The sequence below is a fragment of the Takifugu flavidus genome, chromosome 19, assembly GCF_003711565.1.
Source record: "Takifugu flavidus isolate HTHZ2018 chromosome 19, ASM371156v2, whole genome shotgun sequence".
NCBI lineage: Eukaryota > Metazoa > Chordata > Actinopteri > Tetraodontiformes > Tetraodontidae > Takifugu > Takifugu flavidus.
In genome coordinates this window covers 1,135,254-1,154,103 of record NC_079538.1, presented here as the reverse complement: position 1 = coordinate 1,154,103, position 18,850 = coordinate 1,135,254, and the positions used below count along the sequence as shown (strand labels likewise).

Here is an 18,850-nt window from a genome sequence, read left to right as displayed (position 1 = left end):
GGGTGATGTGTTCAATAGTTTGCTGACTTTGACATAATTAATGTTTACACCATAAATTAGAGCAGGAGAACACAAAACACTGGACAGCGCCCACAGTTCGATCCCAATTGGGAGGAGAGCGATAAATCAAAGAGATTTTGGGTTAAGTAGCCACTGAGCTAAGCCAGTGTGACCTCCAAGAACAGAAACCAATTTTTATATATATATATATATATATATATATAGAGAGAGAGAGAGAGAGAGAGAATAAAATAAAAACTGCACATAATTTATGTTAATAAAGTGGTTGATTTAACATCAAAATTAAGGAGGATAAACTCCAGCAGCAATATTTGGATTTCTCGATGGTAAGACATAGACGACGTAGACAACACTAAAGAATAACCCCTTTTTGAAGAATTACCGGTGGAAGGTCGCAGCGTGACATCACACGTCGAGCGCGCGCGTAGCATGCGAGAGATAGCTGGTTCGAGCCCCGTTTTCTCCGGTCTCATTGAAGCTATGAGTTGGTTGGTTTATCTGCTGGAGGAAACCAACTGACTCAATGAAATGAAGCCATATCTAAAGCTGTCATTTACAACATCTAAATGGATATTAAAGTCTCCAATGATAATGACTTTGTCTGTTCTAATGACAGCTGGAGAAGAATCGTCCGGGGAAATTTTGGAGGTATAAGTCAATCACCGTCGATATGATTGGTGGCGTCCAAAATTTTCGTCGATATGATTGGTGAATCCAACATTTCCGTCGATATGATTGGTGAATCCAAAATCCCGCTCCCACTGACCTATCACAGCGCTCAAATGTTGGACAACCGGCAGGTTGATCCACCTCAAGCTCCACCTCCTCATTTTCGCAGCTTTAATTGCGCGCAACCACTTCATTCATCTCTTGGTAGAAAACGGAAAATAAACAATATTGACATGGTGAGTGTTTTAGCGACACATACGAAATGGCCGATTATATATCATTCGGGAGAACTTGCGTTGTTTTCGAAGTTGTCATGTCGTTGTCGTGTTATATGTTCGCGTTTCGCGAGTCTTCGCTAGCCGCTAGTTGCAAATACGTCGACGGGTTTTTGCAAAACTACAATAGAGTCATCGGCTAAAGTGCGCTTGTGACATATTAGCGGTGTGGAGTAATTACTCCTTTATTACGTTGTGGCCTGTACTCCCCCACCCCCACCCCCACTGCTGCTACTACTGTGGAAAGCGACTTTTTGATGGGGGTGGGGGGGTGGGGGTGGAAGTCTATTTCACACTTACTTTACTGACAACGCTGTAGTTTCGTTACTTTATTAGCAGTAATGGTTCAGTAACATTATAGTATGTATAAATTATTATATACAGTAGAGTGTGTTGCTCATGTGCTGCTGATCTGAGCGTCAAATCTTCACACACTCATGCCGTTGGGTTCAGGGCATGACCCCTAATGTCTGCTCATACGTTTATTTTGATGGCATGCATTTAAATAATGTCTGTCTATGTCATCAAAGGCAGCAGAAAAGAAGTCTCACAAGGCGATGGGAGACGGAGAGTGGATGTCTCGCCTTTGTCAGTTTGCCAGCACTGGGGTCTGGCCTGCAAGGGAGGGCAACAGGCCAGCCCCCCGACAAAGAAAATGGTTTGATTTGTATAAAAAGGTATGTAGCTTATTAAATTATACTATTAATACTGATAAAAATTGGGCCCTATATTAATTCCAAGGATTTATAATTTTCAGATTGAGAAATGCCCAAAGATGTCTCATGGACAAAGATCCTTGTTCGGGGACATGATAAATTGCATCTGTGGGTTCCACGTACAGAAGGTAACAGTGTGTATGTGTGGGTGTGTGTGTGCGTGAGTTCGTTTCAGTTTAGTTTATTTGTAAAGTGCAGTTAATGCAATGAGTTAAGTAATGATGCTTCTGCTCCATCATGAAGGCCATGAGCAGACTCTATTTCCTCAGGAGACTCAGGTCCTTCAGTGTTTGCAGCAGGATGCTCCACATGTTCACCATCTTCTTTGCTGCAGTGTGCTGGGGTGCAGGCATTAAAGCAAAGGATGCCAACAGACTTAACAAACTGATTAAAAAGGCAGGGTCTGTTGTTGGCTGTAGACTTGACAACTTGGACGAGGTGGTGAGGGACAGGATGGTGTTGAAACTGCGGACAATCATGGACAATCCCTCCCACCCCCTCCATAACACAGTGGACAAACTGAGAAGCAGCTTCAGCAACAGACTCCTGCAGCCTCGCTGCTCTAAGGAACGGTACAGGAAGTCGTTCCTGCCGTCCGCTATCAGACACTATAACTCATCCAAACCCAGCCAATAACAACAACTGTGTAATGTTCATGCTGTAATTTTATTTCTAATTTATTCTATATTTATGTATATATGCTTATAATGCTTATAATATGTATATTATATATATATATATATGCTTATAATATATGCTGTATATATGCTTATAACATTCTAATCTTATCTGTATTTATTTTTTCTGTCTCTTTACTCTGCATACGTTGCTACTATAATTCAATCTTAATCTTAATGAAGGGACAGCCAGCTGCAGCAGCTGTCTCTCAAGCTCCTGCCCCTGCCCCTGCTCCTGCTCCTGCTCCTGCTCCTGCTCCTGCTCCTGCTTCTGCTCCTGAGGCAGAGATGTCCGAAGGACCCCAGTGTTGACCCTGGCAATGGTATTTGGATAGTTATTCACATTTAAAAACTGACAATAATGGTTTGGCATTTTGTTTACTTTTAGTTTGACAATATATGATATCTTTTGCTTTATTTTGATTCAGTTCAACAAGTCAAAATTCGGAGGGAGACATGTTGCAGCTGCAACTCCAAATTTAAGCATGGCATGGAAATTTACAAAGGTATGTAGGGTTTTAAATGAAATAGTAATATTTGCAGTTATAACAGAAGAAACGTAGATGGACTGCATTGCTTCACAGACACAAGTCACTGCTGGCTCAGGACAGGCCAGAACCAGCCAGACCCCACCTCCAGCCAGTATCGCTGCCCCAGTAAGTCATGACACAAAGCACTTCTCAAATACAACTCAAGCAAACCTACACCTATGAAACAGAGAAATACAGAGCAATCTGTATGTGGCACAGCTGAGCCAATTGGGTGCAGCTGCAGGCGTCTTAACTGTGCTTGTGCGGTTGATCAACTAGCTCCATAGCTAGTACCATAGCTGTGATTTGAACCAAATAGCAAATGTAAACAAAAAAAACCAAACTTTATGTAAAGTAAACATAAAAACTTAACTAGAATGTAAATGTCATTAAATAATTTCACAGAAATATAATGATTTTCTTGCCAATAAACATGTCATATTGGTTCTATGTTTTTGTTAGTGTATACTTGACTATAATTTTTATGTGTATTTTTTACAAAATGTCATAACATTTTCAGTGTTCATAGCCATTATTATTGTTGTTGTGTTGCTTTCAATATACTGTGAATAAAACGCTTACTCATATACTAATTGGCAAGACTGCATCGGAATAGGTGAAGAGCAAAGAAAACTGGATCAGGTAAACCCAGTACAGAAGGTGGTGTCTTTTTTTTTTTTGAGAAAAAGTGAATTGTCAGAAGTGGGATTCGAACCCACGCCTCCAGAGGAGACTGCGACCTGAACGCAGCGCCTTAGACCGCTCGGCCATCCTGACAGTGGGGTAACAGCGCTTCTGCATTATCGCTTCATGGAAATCGGCGAAGCCCTGTATTTGTTTAATATGGGTTGTTTCTCACTGTTGTTATCAGGTGACCAGAATTTCCCAAGTGTTCAAATTAAGTAAAGTGAATACAACACACCAAGTGTTCAATATTAAGTAAACACAACACCCCGTGGTCAATGCAACCAACGAACGTTGAGAAGACAGGAAGTGACGCAATACGCTACCAGGAAGTTAAGATGTTATGATCGAACAGATTGACTCAGAAACTTGCATAAACTCTGAACATTTATTTGTAGGAAAGACTGCACCAGACTTTCCACTTTGTTGAATTAAATCCCATCAGTTTAATCTGGACAATTGATTATGAAACAATACAACAAGCAGTGAAATAATATAGGGAAAGAGTGTGGAGAAAGATGTTCTGCTTTGCAGGTTCATGCGCAAGCAACCTTGCACTTGTATTATTCATATAATGAATTAGCATCAGCTTAAATACATTTATTCTGCATTGTTGGATAGGAGCATCTCCAACAGTCCAAGTGCAGACCAAGTTGACGTTATTCTTCTCACTGTCCATTCAGCCTTAAAGTATGGAAAAGCAGCACAGGAGAATTATGAGATTAGCTTTTAGTAGTGAAGGAGGGTTCTGTCTGCCTCTCTGGTGCTTTGTTCTCACATGAAGCACAATTCTGACGAAAATTTGAACAGAACATAACCATTTCCGGTGACACTTTCATAAGTTCCACTTGATGTTGTTGGTATTTGTCCAGTAATGATGATCGACGAAGAACTTGGACACGCCACCACATTTACTGACCTCCAGACGGTTCAGAACGGGGAAATGACAACTCTACCCACCAGGGGGCAGCTTCCTTCATGACTGTGTGCAACTCACCATGTGTTGACAGCTTCTTCTATCCCTACATGGCTGGAACCAGGGGCAGGTGGGCTGTCATCAGTTCCCTCATTGATCAACATACTAATCAATGATGGCTGTGCTGCTGCAGACACACTCAGTTTATTGTAACATCACTGATTTCTGACATCATTCACAAACACAAATTTAAACACAAGTTTAAAATTTAAAGTAGTTTTGCATACATTAAAATAAAAAAGGCAAAGGTTCCATATTTGCGCAACCATAAGGCGCACTTAAAAGTCTTAAATTTTCTCCAAAATGGACAGGGTGCCTTATAATGCGGTGCACCTTATGTTTGCACTGAGTTCCAACACATAAAGTGCACCACATTATGCTTTTCGGCTTGTTGACTTTCGCAAAAGCCATTTTGGATTAATTTAGTTTATTTCGGATACAGAAAAGGAGGCCTTTGTGGATGAGGATTGATCAAAAAATAACGTGAGTACATTGCTGAATAAACGCTAGCATGCATGTTTTAAATTAGCGTACCGGTATGTTTTACTATGCCCTCACCCTATAATCCGGTGCGCCTTATGTATGTGTTGAATACAGAAATAGCACCCGTAACTGCACCTTTTAATATGGTGCGCCTTATGGTTGCAAAAATACGGTACTCTGATGTGGTTTTCAAATTCATTAGTAACAGCAGATCCCCTGTGTCTCCACAGTCCCTTTATCAGCCTGGAAGTCCTTCCTACATACCCCCTTTTGGCGGCCCAGCTGCTTCTGCACACACAGTAAGTCACAAACGCTGATGGAATGAAACATTTATCTGAGAAAATTTTGGAGTTTGATTGTAACTATGTGGTGATGTTGGTCCTAAGAGTGAAAGACTGTAGATGAACATTCAAAGGTGACCTGATGTGTTGCTGTTTCATCAATTTCAGTCCAAGGATGCTTCAGCCATGATGCTCCCTGGAGTTCTGGAGCAGAGACTCAGTTTCCTAACACAGCTGGAAGCACTCCCTATACACACAGACACACACTTTTGGAAAAATTAAGTGTTTGGTGTTTTTTATAATGTAAAAGAATTCTGCAGAATGAAGAACAAAGGGCCAACGAGGAGTGGGTCATGCTGCACACTTCTTTGGTGGAAGATAATGAGCCCCACAAGACAGCTGAAGAGATACATGTATGCTCTGAGCTGTTTGAATAATGCTGGAATGCTCCAGAATGTTGAGATAAAACATTAGAATCGTCAGTCCAAGGTCATCTGCTAGTTCCTGGCAAGGGGAGGTTGCCAGCATAGAACAGAATAAAAAGCTCAGCTTCGCCCGTCACTCTCAGACTACCTGCGAGGACATGTGATTTGTCTCCTCGCTGCAAGTGAATAAACTTTCTCTGCTTTTGTAATCGGTGAATTATTATTGGCAGAGAATTTACTTAAGAAACTTGGTCCTTCGAACCAGGGTCCAAAATCCCCTCCATCCCCTCCATGCTCTGTGCCTCGCCTCCCCTCTCCCCTCCTCTCCTCTCCTCTACTCTCCCTCTCCCTCTCTTCTCTCCTCTCCCCTTCCTTTACCAAGCCGGTCATCAAAAGGAGGGTCCGCCTACATGAGCCTGGTCCTGCTCAAGGTTTCTTCCTGTTAAAGGGGAGTTTTTCCTTTTCCTGACCCATTCCCTCGACCCGAGTTTGGCTGACTTAAAGCTTCCTGTTGTGTTGTGCTATAATCCAGGTGTGAACCTGGTGGTCGCTGCAGGCATGTGTGTGTGATGAGAAGAGAAGGGGAAGAAAATAATAATAATAAAAAAGAAGCGCATGGACTGAGGCACAGAGAAGTCTCCGGATAGTTATTTTAATTCCTCAATACTGAACACTACACTTCCTGCAACCTCAGTTGTATTGAATTTAACCAAAGTCACTGAGGGACATAAATTGAAACATGGGAAAACAGGACAAGAGGACGAGGATGTGCAGAAGGCCAAAGGGGGTGGGCCATGCCCGAAGCAAGATGTTGACACAAGCATAAAGGAACCAACTAACCTCACTGAGAACTCATCAGAGAACTCAGACAGGAACTCTGAATGTATACAATTGTATACAATAATGTATACAACTACAAACAGAAGTGGCTTTTCTGCCTTCCAGTTCAGATGGGTGATGCCAAGAGTCAGGCTTTCAAATAAACTGGAGCCATATTTTGGTCTAGGATTAATTAATAACTTGGAGTGACAGATTGCTGCCACTCCCCCTCCTCGACCAGTAACACGAGGAATATGATAATTAAGATGGGTAGGAGGAGTAGATTCATTTAAGCTAACATACTCCCCCTCCTGAAGCCAGGTCTCAGTAAGACAAAATAAATCAATGTGATGATCCGCTATCAGGTCGTGCACTAACAGGGATTTACACAAAACAGATCTAATATTTAACAGTCCACACTTAATTCTGATATTAGTTTCTCCAACTTGTGCTTTAGTATTAATTTTAATAAGATTTTGGTGATTGACCGCTCCCCTGCTCTGTGCTTGGTGAACTTTTAACCGTGGAACAGAGACTACCTCTATAGTGTTAAATATGTTATTGTTGGTGGATGAGGGTTCTATGGAAGCAGCAGAGAGGTGTGTAAGACTACAACTCTGCATCCTGGTCTGGACCCTGGATTGTCAGGTCACTTTGGGTCTAATAAAATTAGCCAAATTACTAGAAATGAGAGAAGCACCGCCTCTCCTAATCAGACCAGGTTTTCCCCAAAAAGTGCTCCAATTGTCTATAAAGGCCACCTGGTTTTCGGGGCACCACCGTGACAACATGCGGCTAAACATCTCCTTGCTGGCCAGATTGGGGAGGGGACCAGAGAATGCTACGGAGTCCGACATCGTCTTTGCGTAGTTGCACACCAACTCTGTTAATTTCGGTGACCTCCGACTGACGAAGGTGTCGTTGGCTCCGACGTGAATAATAACTTTACCAAATTTACGTTTACGTCTCCCCAGCAGCCATAAATTTGCTTCTATGTCGCCCGCTCTGGCCCCCGGAATGCACTTGACTATGGTCGCTGGAGTCGGCTTCACGTAGCGCAAAACAGAGTCACCAATTACCAGGGTCGGTTTCTCAGCGGGTGTGTCGCCGAGTGGGGAAAAGCGGTTAGCCACGGGAAGCGGGTGGTGGTGCACCGTGGGCCTTTGGTTTGGGCTACACTTCCTGCGAACCGTCACCCAGCCGCCCTGGCTAGCCGGTTGCTCGGCTGCTGCCGGGGGACCGCTAGCTGTAGCTACGCTAGGCGGCTCCGCAGCAGCTAGCTTCCCCTGGCTATCTGACGCAACTCCAGCTAACTCCAAGCTGCGGAACCACGTCTTAAGCTTGCTGAGTCTCGCCTCCATAGCCGTAAATAAACGACACTTTCTGCACATATTCCCTTCACTAAGGGAGGCAGAGGAGTAACTAAACATTTCACACGGTAAACAGACAAAGACAGGTGAAAAAGACCGTGAGGCCATGCTAATGGTAATAGACGGCGAAGCCCTGTATTTGTTTAATATGGGATGTTTCGCACTGTTGTTATCAGGTGACTAGAATGTCCCAAGTGTTCAAATTTTAAGTAAAGTGAATACAACACACCAAGCGTTCAATTTAAAGTAAAGTGAATACAACACACCAAGTGTTCAATATTAAGTAAAGTTAATACAACACACCGTGCACAGTGCAACCAACGAACAATTGAGAAGACAGGAAGTGACGCAATACCTTACTGGAACTAATTGGAGAGACTGCATCCATGAGTTAGCAGCAGATGAAAATGCCTTGTTGATGTGAGAGGTCAGAGGAGAATTTGCAGGCTGGTTCATATAATAGAAAGACAGCAATTCACACAGGCACACCAAAATAAGACCACAGAAGATTGGAAAATGTTGCCTGGTCTCAATTTCAGCTGCAACATTCAGATGTTTGGGTCAGAATTTGGCCTACACAACATGAAAGCATGGATCCATCCTGCCTTGGATCAGTGGTTCAGGCCGGTGCTGCCGCTCTAATTGTGTAGGGAGGTATTTTCTTGAAACACTTTGGGCCCTTTAGTATCAATGGAGCATCATTGTAAGCAGCTTAGCCCACCTGAGTATTGTTGCTGACAATGTCCATCCCTTTAGGACCACAGTGGACCATATCATCTCAAACTGGTACCATCTTTTACTGGTAAAGGTGTACCTAATAAATTGGTGCCGAGTATATATAAATAAAATGAAAGTGATGCGCCACCCCCGCATTTAAAATAAGTTATAACTCATTCTACTCTTCAAAGCAAAATTTTGTAGATTTTTTTTTTATTTATTTAAAAACGACGAGGATGGGATTCGAACCCACGCGTGCAGAGCACAATGGATTAGCAGTCCATCGCCTTAACCACTCGGCCACCTCGTCGCCTTGCACAGACCGCACAGAATTTTAAGTATTAAATCATGTTGAACAATGTTTACGAGTTAGTCACGTAAATTCATGTTTTAGACGCACAAGCATCCACGAAATCCGACGGTAGGTATACGTTTAAAAGCAACATTACTGTTCGCAAAAACGTTGTCCTTTACCGACGACAGTGGTTCTCAAACTGTTCTCTTTCTGACCTTGTTTAGAGAAAATCCCCGCTGTTTTATACCATTTAAATGTAATCGAAAAGCAAAATCCAACCATCAAAAACCAAAAGCCGACTTCGAGCTAGCAAACACTAGCGCGAAGGAGCAGCAGGAAAACTGAAGAAATTCTAGAGGTTTCCCAAAAACGGAAACCTGAGGGGTCTATTAAAGAAGATTAAAGAATGTGCAAGATGCCTTTGATTCTTTGATGTTTCTTTAAAGTTAGATCAAACAAACAGTTGATCAAACAAATAATGTGCACCTAAGAGGCGACAGAACACTCCAAACAAGTCAAATCTTGCAGTTTAAATCTGTACAGTATATGTTTCTTTTCTTTCATTGCAACATTTTATCATTTTACAGATCAAAAATGCAAACACTGGGAGTTTCACTGAATGAAAAATTCCCTACAAAGTTGTGGCGATTGGTCAATGACAGCAAAATTAATACCATCATCTGGAACCACCAAGGAGACGGGATCGTTGTCAATGGGAATCTAATTGAAAATGAGTTCTTGTCTTCAAATGGCTTCAAAACCTCCAAATTCTCAAGTTTTATACGTCAGCTAAATTAGTATGGCTTCAGGAAATCCCAGCGTTTAAATAGAGACAACATCCATCATTATTTCCACCCCAACTTCCAAAGAAACCAACCAGAACTTCTTTCCCTTCTGAGGAGATGTGTTCCAAAATCGAGACCCGGTGTGAACCTTGACCTCAGAAAGAAAGATCTGAATGAGAGGTGGAGGGACCGTCGCAATCTGGATGACACACGCTATAATGCCAAAGATGCAACTCCGCACAATGGTGCATCTGTGTTGTCATTACTACCTTCTGGAGTTGACTTTATGTACCACACAATAAATGTAAACAGGGAAACTGCGGTGAACACAGTCCAGGTTCCAGCTCAACAGTCCAGAGAAAGGGAAGAATTGCAGGTGTCGTTACCAAGGCAACTCCCAAACCTAATTCCAGAGGTAATTTGCAGATTTTCATGTTTTTATGCAGCAAAACATATTTTTTATGACACCAATTCAATATTTGTTGAGCTTGTATGTGATATTGTTCTTATTCAGGAGTTACTGTTGACTCTTTTTGAATTACATTTTGTGGTTTTAATTTATTAAAATATAATTGTTTTTGTAGTTGGAGAACTGTTGTACTGTTATGAATGCAAAAACAAAAACGGCTTTACAGTTTGTGAAGATAAACATTATAAAAATGTGTCTTCTGACCTATCTCAGGCAGAGCTCCCATCACCTGCATCCAAACCGCTGCATGACATTGTGCCAGGTGACTGGATCATGGTGAAGGATCTGAGCAACAGGAAAAGGAATGGCTGGAAGGGTCCACACCAGGTGCTACAAGCTTCTCACACAAGTGTGATGATCGCTGAAGGAGCAACGTGGTTGGATACCAGCCAATTTAAGAGCTTGCTGAATAATAGTTCTTCAAGTACAGACAGTGAAGCGCATTTTAACGGAGCACATTGTTGTTATTAGAGTGCAGGATATGTTTGAATAAAAAGTTAAATTGTCATATTTTTTTGCATTCTTTTGTGAATGCAGTGTGCTTTGGTCAGTAATGGTTACACATATGTAAGAAGAAGATGGAAAAAAATCAGCACAGCAAAATCGCAAGTGTAAATTCAACTCCCATAGTGTTAAATTTAACACTTTTTCTGAGTTTATATAATCCTCATGGATTCCGAGTTAAATCTACACTTTGAACAGTGTTAATATTTTAACTCTTCAATAGTGTTAAATATTTGACACCCTTGGTGTTGTTTCATGACACCAGACAAGTGCACTTCTAACTCAGAATTGTTATTCTCTTTCACTGTGAGTGTTCATTTGTAACATTCATAGTGTTATTTATGACACATTAAAGTGTACTTTTTACACTAAAATTGTGTAATTCCTATTCACCAAGAGTGTTAACATTGTTTTGTTTCACAATACATTAAGAGTGCAATTGCATGTTCACTAGGTGAACATAAACTAACATACAATGGGCGTTCGATTATCAAATGCTTAAGAAGTTATTTGTAGTAAAAGCAGCAACAACAACCAGTTTTGGTTTCCCTCTGGCACAATGTCACCAAAAAGCAGAGGAATTTTTCAAAGTAGACAAAGAGTCTGAATGGAATTGAGCCCTATATTATTACCACTACCGTTCTAAGCTAATCCTTGTTGGTCAATTTTTATGCTCAACATACCCATAGTCAAAGGCATAAATCCTCGACAACAGATTGGGTTTTGACCAAAAAAAATTCAGAGAGGTACTCCAACAGTAATTTCATCTCAAACTGACCCACCCCTTCAAGAATGTCATGTCCAAAGAAAAATTATGACAAACATGAAAAAACTTTAGGCTGTTAAGGGTCGAGTTCTTTTTTTAAACCAAACACAGATAACTTCTGTGGGCCTAACTGCAACACATTGCAGTGGACGTCAAAAAGTTCCTTTCTACGCAAGATTACCTTGGGGTCAACCTCATTGTAAACATTCTGGGCATTATCTTTATCAAACAAACGACAAAAATAACGTCCACTGAACCATTCTGTAAATCCCAGAATTGCATGCATACCTAAGTTGTCCCCAGTTATCTGACAAATGAAACACTTAAACATTTTAGGACTTCAATTGAAGACTTAGTTAAGGACTTTTGCACGAAATTCACGAACTCTGGGAGACTCATTTGTTGCTGTACAGCAATAGTGTACACTGTTGTTTGCAACAAAGTGAACAGCTGGCCTAGGTACTCATCGTACGACAGGTTGAACACATAGTGGGACTTAAACAGTTCATCAAACGCACATAACGAGCTAGTGGCTTGGCAGGGGATGAGCTGTTTGTCCACAACAATGTAGTAACTGTCAATCTTTTTCCTGGTTCGCCCAACTGCAAGGATGTACGGTTGTCTACCATCTCTTCGAAGGTGCTCATCCAGGCTGCAGCATGACTGAAAACATAACTATAGAATTAATACTTCACACTGTCAAGTTTTCAACAGCTCACTTGGGTCTGTAGCTACACCACAAAAGTGGAGGTGCTAAACAAGCCATGACAAACAGCATGTGTGTGTCTCCCAAAGAAGCCCTCGCTGGTGAGGACTTGTTAAAATTGTAGCCATTGTCAAGACATTCAGTTTAGTCCCTAATTTTAAATGATTCGGAAAAGCATAGAAACATGAGTTAATACATAAAAAACACTGTCAAACTGGATAATAAAAGAACTGGATAACAAAAGTGATGCATACCTTGTGAAAGACCAACATTTTGTCCACTGCTTCACCGGGGCTTATCCTGGTCCTCTTCCATCCGGCTGTGGGTGGCAGGAGATGGAGAAGGAGCAGCAGAGAAGCCATGTCACTGTCCCAGGCTATCAGGAGGAAAAAGAGGTGAAAACAGTCATTAATATGAAGTTGGAATATACGAAAGCAAAAATTATTTGTTGATAGGATTGCTTACTAGTGTCATCGTTATCTGTTAGTTTCTCAGCAGCTTTTAGAAGTCGGCACAGTTCAATTGACCGAGTGAGGTGTTTGGCCTCATTGATAACCTTGAGCCTGAGAGTTGTGTCCCACTTCTCAAGCATCTTGGAAGCTGTTTCAGTTCCAAACAGCAAAAGGAAGTCTCGATTTAGCTGTTGATCATATAAGCATATAAATACACAAAAATTAAAAAGGTCAGTTATGTACATTAATTTAAGCAACAAAAGAAAGAATTTTAAACAAACTGAACGGACAACTCACTAGCCCTTTAACATCTAAAAACCGTGGAAATGTTTTAAAGACATCTGTGGTTCTCTGTGGATCATGTTGGTTCCTGGTTCCAACTGGTTCCAACCAAGGAATGCAGAACAACATCTCTGAACACAGAACACATCAAACCTTGAATAGGATTGGCTACTGTAGTATCTGAAGCTATGTATCTATTTTGTGCAGGTCGTAGAAAGCTGAAAGGCCTTGACTTGTTTTCCAGACAATCTGGCGCTATCTCACAGGTTTCATGTCTCCTGAGACTTTTACGTTTCCTTCTCCTTCCTCCTTTTTAGTAATAATTGGGTTCTATATCATTTGGTCAGTTAGACCGTGTTATGAAGCCATCAGAGAAGAATGTGTTTACTCGGTGGTATAAAAGAGCGCTACTGGAATAAGTCTAGAGATCTTCACCATCGGGACCATGAGGCCTCCTGCGGACAAGCTGCAGCGTCTGATTGATGCCTGACTTCTCTCTCTCCAATAAACGTCTCTTCAAACCAAGTCAGTGTCTGTGAAGATTCCTTACTTATCAACACATCTCGCCTACCACCAGAAGAAATTGACCACAATTTAGTCTGCCTTACTGAGACCTGGCTTCAGGAGGAAGAGTATGTTAGCTTAAATGAATCTACTCCTCCTACCCATCTTAATGATCATATTCCTCATGTTACTGGTCGAGGAGGGGGAGTGGCAGCAATCTATCACTCCAAGTTATTAACTAATCCTAGACCAAAATATGGCTCCAGTTCATTTGAAAGCCTAACTCTTGGCATCACCCATCTGAACTGGAAGACAGAATGTCACACCATGAATACATGTAGACGTTGTAAATGACTTCCTTTTATTAAATAAAAATAAAATTATCGGTGAAATGATTCCCAATTTATTTCCGAGGAAGCAAAACATTGTAAATGATGGTGGGATTAACTGACATCTAAGTTTGAATTCTAGCTTGGATTCTAAATATAGTTTGTTTTTTTTTTTTTTTTTTTTTTTTACACACCAAGGTTGCATGTCAACATAAATTGCACAAGGGGAAAAATAAACAGATTATCTTGGAAATCCTGTCAGTTGAAGGGAGTCATTTTTCTTTCAAATCTGCATATAACACAGCTACTACACAGTATACTTTCAGTTACTTGATTTCTATTCAGAAAAAACACTGTTTTCTGTTGTCAGATGAATAAAATTCCACTAATCAACTCATGGCCGTTAGTCATTCTAAAAAAAAAAGAAAAAAAGTTTGGGTCGTCAAATCTCTAACTGCAGCACAAAGGAAGCTGTATTTTGAGTCCCTCTCCTTTATACTCACCCATCCTCCTTGACTCTCGATCCATGGGTTAATCCGTTTGTCCAAGTAAGCTGTCATCCAGTCTGCAATGTGGCAAACTGGTTCACTTGCGCCACCCTCGACAGATTGCACACAAATGGCGTCACCCATGACAAAAAGACCCACAACTCTTCCCCAGTTGATTTAATCTCTGAACATGTCGTCCATCACCTTGTTAAAGCTTGCCTGGTTACGAGTCATGGCGACATATGAGGAGAGGTCACTCGCAAGCTGAATAAAGTCCCGCTCGAACTTATTTTCCATGCTCCGAAGAGCTGCGTTCACAGTCTCTCTGCCAGTACCTGCTGGTGGAAACACTCCACTGCTCTCTCTATCGACCAGCAAACCGCTTGAAGCATCCATTGGTCTGAGCAGAGGGCCTGTTCCCCAGTTGAGTTCATCTTATAGAGCAAAGAGTCCCCTTGCTGTGATGTTCAGACGGTGATCTTGCTGTTGATGGTGGAGTGATGCGTCTGACGGACTTGTGTGCAGACACTGGCCGGCTCCGTTTTCCAGGTCTTTTGTCCTTTTCTGCTGCAGCTTTAGTCAAATGTGGGAGGAAAAGCCCAACGTAAACATACTGTAACTCATCTAAAATGGCTCCGAGTAGCTTCAGTCCTCACTGCGTTCTGAAAATATTAAAAACATTTACCTTTTCTTTCAAATGAGGCAAGAGCCTCAGCAAGCTCGGCATCATCCTCCTGAACGGTAGCAACTGTAAATGCCGATGGGCCGCTGGAAGTGGCAGTAGCAGTGGCAGTCGCTGGGGGGGGGGGGCACCCTGTCATGTCCTCTGAAAGACACATAAATATCAGTAAAAATGTCAAAATGCTGTTGCACGAGGTTGTGTTGACGTACCTCTCGAGAATGTATTTGTGGAATCTTTTCAGGGAGCTGGTGGCTGTCATTTCCAGCCATGACCAACCATTGCTTCACAGAGGTGTGTGCTTCCTGGGCCATTCTCCTCTCATGGTCACTTCCACATTGAGGGTCAGCCTGAAGTCGCTTATGGAAGCTGTACCACTGTCACATCTCCTGAAACGTAAACGACTTGAACCGCCCCTGTCCGTAAATGGCTCTGTCCACACACATCTCTAGATGGCACGAGACTTGCGGGAAGAACTGGATGTACATGAGGAGGTGATCCTTAACCCACTCATCGTTTATTGGTCCTCTCTCTGGCCGTTGCTTTTCTTTAACGTGGCGATTGATGATACTGAAATATCAAATTACACATCAAATTATGAATCACTTAACGGGACAAGAATGAGCAAAGATTTATTTTGTTTAGAACAGCACACTTACTATTTAATGTAGCCAACATCATTTTCCACCAGCCTGTGGGAACGTTTGCCTTGGTACTTGCCAAAAGTCAGAATTAGCTGACCCATCTACTGCACCTCTGAGGGATTTTAGGTGACCAGGCACCCTCTCCTTTTAGCTGAAGACAAACAGTTATGTCTTCAATGCCAAGCAGACAAATTTGTCCAAGTAGGGTGAGTCAACAGAGTATCAAAACATATCTTTGACACTGATGACAAGGGATTACCTTCATCACAGGCAGTCTGAAGACATCTCAGTCCACTGTCCTTAGTGGGCTGACGTGACTTCAATTGGGTTGCCCGTGCCTCTTTTGAGGCCTTCAGAAGGCACTGCTGCCTATCCTGTGGCAAATTCGTGTCCAGAATACACAGCGATGGCATCAATGGGTCCATTGCAGAAGGTTTATCTGGAAAAAAAACAATCAAACCAAAGTGTCATGAACAAACAAACAACTAACCAGCGACTACTACTGCCACCAAGCAAGGCACTCAATCGCTTCCCAGGTATTTGAACTTGCTGCCTACATCTGGCTGCCCTCACCTGTCTCGGTTGTATTGTCCCTGCACACTCATGGACATTCTTTTGTTTGTAATACTCAATAGGTAAGTTGGTCGCAACATTAACGTAAACATTTCATTCTAGCAAGCAATTCGAGCATGGAGGCACGTCAACAAAATTTCTATAGATGGTTCTGCCACAGTAGTTGCAAATATTTCTTTTTAATCCTTATTTAGGGAGACACTGAGGAGGTTGGCGATTAGCGACATTATCCCGCTAGCGGAAAGTTTTCTTTCACGGCAAAAGTTATGTTTCGAGCACGCAAAAGCACATTTACAGTTTGATTCCCGACACCATTACACGCAGCCCTCTTATTGGGCCAGAAGATCGGGGGCCCGCTTTCCTTTCCTCGGATCGGAAGCCCGCCTTCTGGACCAATCAGATTGCTTATTCATCTACACCTCGCCTCGCCGGTGTAGACTCCGGACAAATCAGAGCGATTGGCTGCCGACAAGTGTCGACTCAGAGTCTTGGCAAAGTGACAGTCCCGGGTAGCATAGTCAAAAGGACCTGTAATATCAATCCCCACTTTTTCCCAAGGTCTACTTGGAAAATCCACAGGTATGAGTGGTGCAGGTGCAGTGTTTGCAGTCTTATCAGTTTACTGGCATGACACGCATGAAGCCATCACATTATGTACATAACCATCCATTTGTGGCCCCCAGTATAGCTCACCAAGTCTCCGCTTTGTACGAACCAGTCCTTGGTGTCCCTCGTGTGCCAGATCTCTCATTCTGGATCTGAGTGAGACAGGAACGACCATGCGATCTGTGCCCCTCATGATGAATGAGTCCTCAACAGCCAGTTCATCTCTCACCATAAAGTACGGAGCAAGTTCGGGTATCATGTCCTTCCAGCGTCTGGGCCAGCCTGTCCGAATCTGACGTCTCAGCTGCGTCGGTTCTGGGCGCATGTCACAGGCTGTAGCGAGTTCTGGCAGGAAAACCGCGTGTAGGGACTCCTGATAGACAGCAGTGACCATGTCTGGCATCTCAGATGCCTCCCCTGTAGAAGGGAGTGGAAGCCTGGAAAGGCAATCAGCTGTCACATTTAGCCTGCCTGGACGGTAAGTGACATCATACGTAAAACAAAGCAGTCTAGCAGACCATCTGGCAATTCTCGGTCCTGCACGACCAGTCCCTTTGGATGTGAGGAGAGAAGTGAGTGCTTGGTGGTCAGTACATGAAGTGACGTCCCCACAGATAGGTCCTCCACTTTTCCACCGCCCACACACATGCAAGAGCTTCACATTCTATGACAGAGTACTTTCTTTCAGCAGGAGAAAGGGTCCTGAAAGCGAAGGCAACCGTTCTCTCCGTGTTGTCTGGGGGGAGTTGAATGAGTACTGCCCCAGCCCGTAGTCAGAAGCATCTGTGGTCACTTGAGTAGGCAGGTCAGGGTAATAAGGTGTCAGAGCAGGGCTTTCAACTATCAGTCTTTTAAGTTCAGCAAAACTGGACTCTGCCTCAGCAGTCCAGTGGAACTTCAGGTCAGTAGAGTCTCCGAGGGTGGCACATAAGGGTTCAACAACAGTGGCAAAATTAGGGATGAACTTAGTGTACCACGATGCGAGACTGAGAAAAGATCTCAGGGAGCCCGTGTCATGTGGGGCAGGTCGGGTTGGAGTCCATCTTTGGACAATGTGTGTCCCAGGAAAGACAAAAATGACTGCTTGAACTTACATTTCTGCATGTTCAACTGGAGTCCCGCCTCGTTCAAGGCATGCATCACTCTCCGTAGGTTGGCATCGTGATCCTGCTGAGTGGTACCATAGCATATGACATCATCAAGGTAAGCTTGTACTCCTGGGAGGCCAGACAGTATGGGAGACATCATTTTCTGGAAGGCCGATGGAGCAGAAGCAAGGCCAAATGGAACACGACAGACCTGGAAAAGGCCCCCGTGTGTGATAAATGCAGTAATATCACGGCTTTCTGGGTGGAGCAACACATGGTGGTATGCAGAGGTCAATAGTGGAAACAACAGCAGCCCCCCGCAGGTTGGCTAGCAGTCCGTCTATGTGTGGTCAGGGGTAGCAGTCACACACAATTGATTTGTTTGGCTCTCTCAAATCAACACGCATACGAGGTTTTCCTCCCCCTTGTCTCTGGGTAACAACAATGGGAGAGAGCCATGGTGATGCATCAATGCGCTCGATGATGCCTCTGTCTTGCAGGTCCTAAAACTCCTCAGTAACAGCCTCTCTTACTGTGAAAGGAAGCCTCCTCAGCTTCTGCTGGACTGGAATGGCATGTGGCTTGTGCACAAATCCGTTTGCACATCCAACTTCTTGAACCTGAGCCTCTGCAGCAATCAATGGTGGTGCAGCAGGTGCTGTTAATCCTGGATCAGTGGACACATTTGACTTTGCAGAAGGAAGAACCTTGTTACCCTCAATACACGTGTGCAGAGCAACAAACAAGTTTAACCCAAGCAAAGCAGCACCTGACTCAACAACCATAAATGAGCATGTAGCTGAATGTCCTTCATGTGTTACTGTTGCATGGAATTGTCCGATAACTTGCATTTTCTCTTTAGAGTATTCGCGTCTGTGGGTGGGACTGTATGGCTCTCACCCGCGCAGTAGCCGTGTTGTCCGAAAGGACGTCAGCGTTGCGTAGTCCGGTCTCGATCTGCAAGGCTAACGTAGTAGCCTTAGCCAGGGTGAGGTCCGATTCCAGCAGCAGTCTGTCCCCTATGCGTGTATTGGCAA

General features: G+C 43.0%; 1 long non-coding RNA gene and 2 other non-coding genes across 3 annotated transcripts; all 3 read right to left on the bottom strand.

Annotated features, from left to right (window-relative positions):
• Positions 1-3,582: 3,582 nt before the first annotated feature.
• trnal-cag (transfer RNA leucine (anticodon CAG)) lies at positions 3,583-3,665 on the bottom strand. Its single transcript has one exon. It is a non-coding gene; the product is annotated as a tRNA-Leu (tRNA).
• Positions 3,666-8,871: 5,206 nt separating this feature from the next.
• Positions 8,872-8,953, bottom strand: trnas-gcu (transfer RNA serine (anticodon GCU)). Its single transcript has one exon. It is a non-coding gene; the product is annotated as a tRNA-Ser (tRNA).
• A 2,585-nt stretch (positions 8,954-11,538) lies between these two features.
• On the bottom strand, positions 11,539-18,822 carry LOC130516123 (uncharacterized). The gene is made up of 8 exons (XR_008947356.1): positions 15,806-18,822; positions 15,562-15,697; positions 15,115-15,472; positions 14,909-15,049; positions 14,239-14,796; positions 12,634-12,808; positions 12,423-12,544; positions 11,539-12,125 (listed from the first exon to the last, which is right to left on the bottom strand). It is a non-coding gene; the product is annotated as an uncharacterized LOC130516123 (long non-coding RNA).
• Positions 18,823-18,850: the final 28 nt, after the last annotated feature.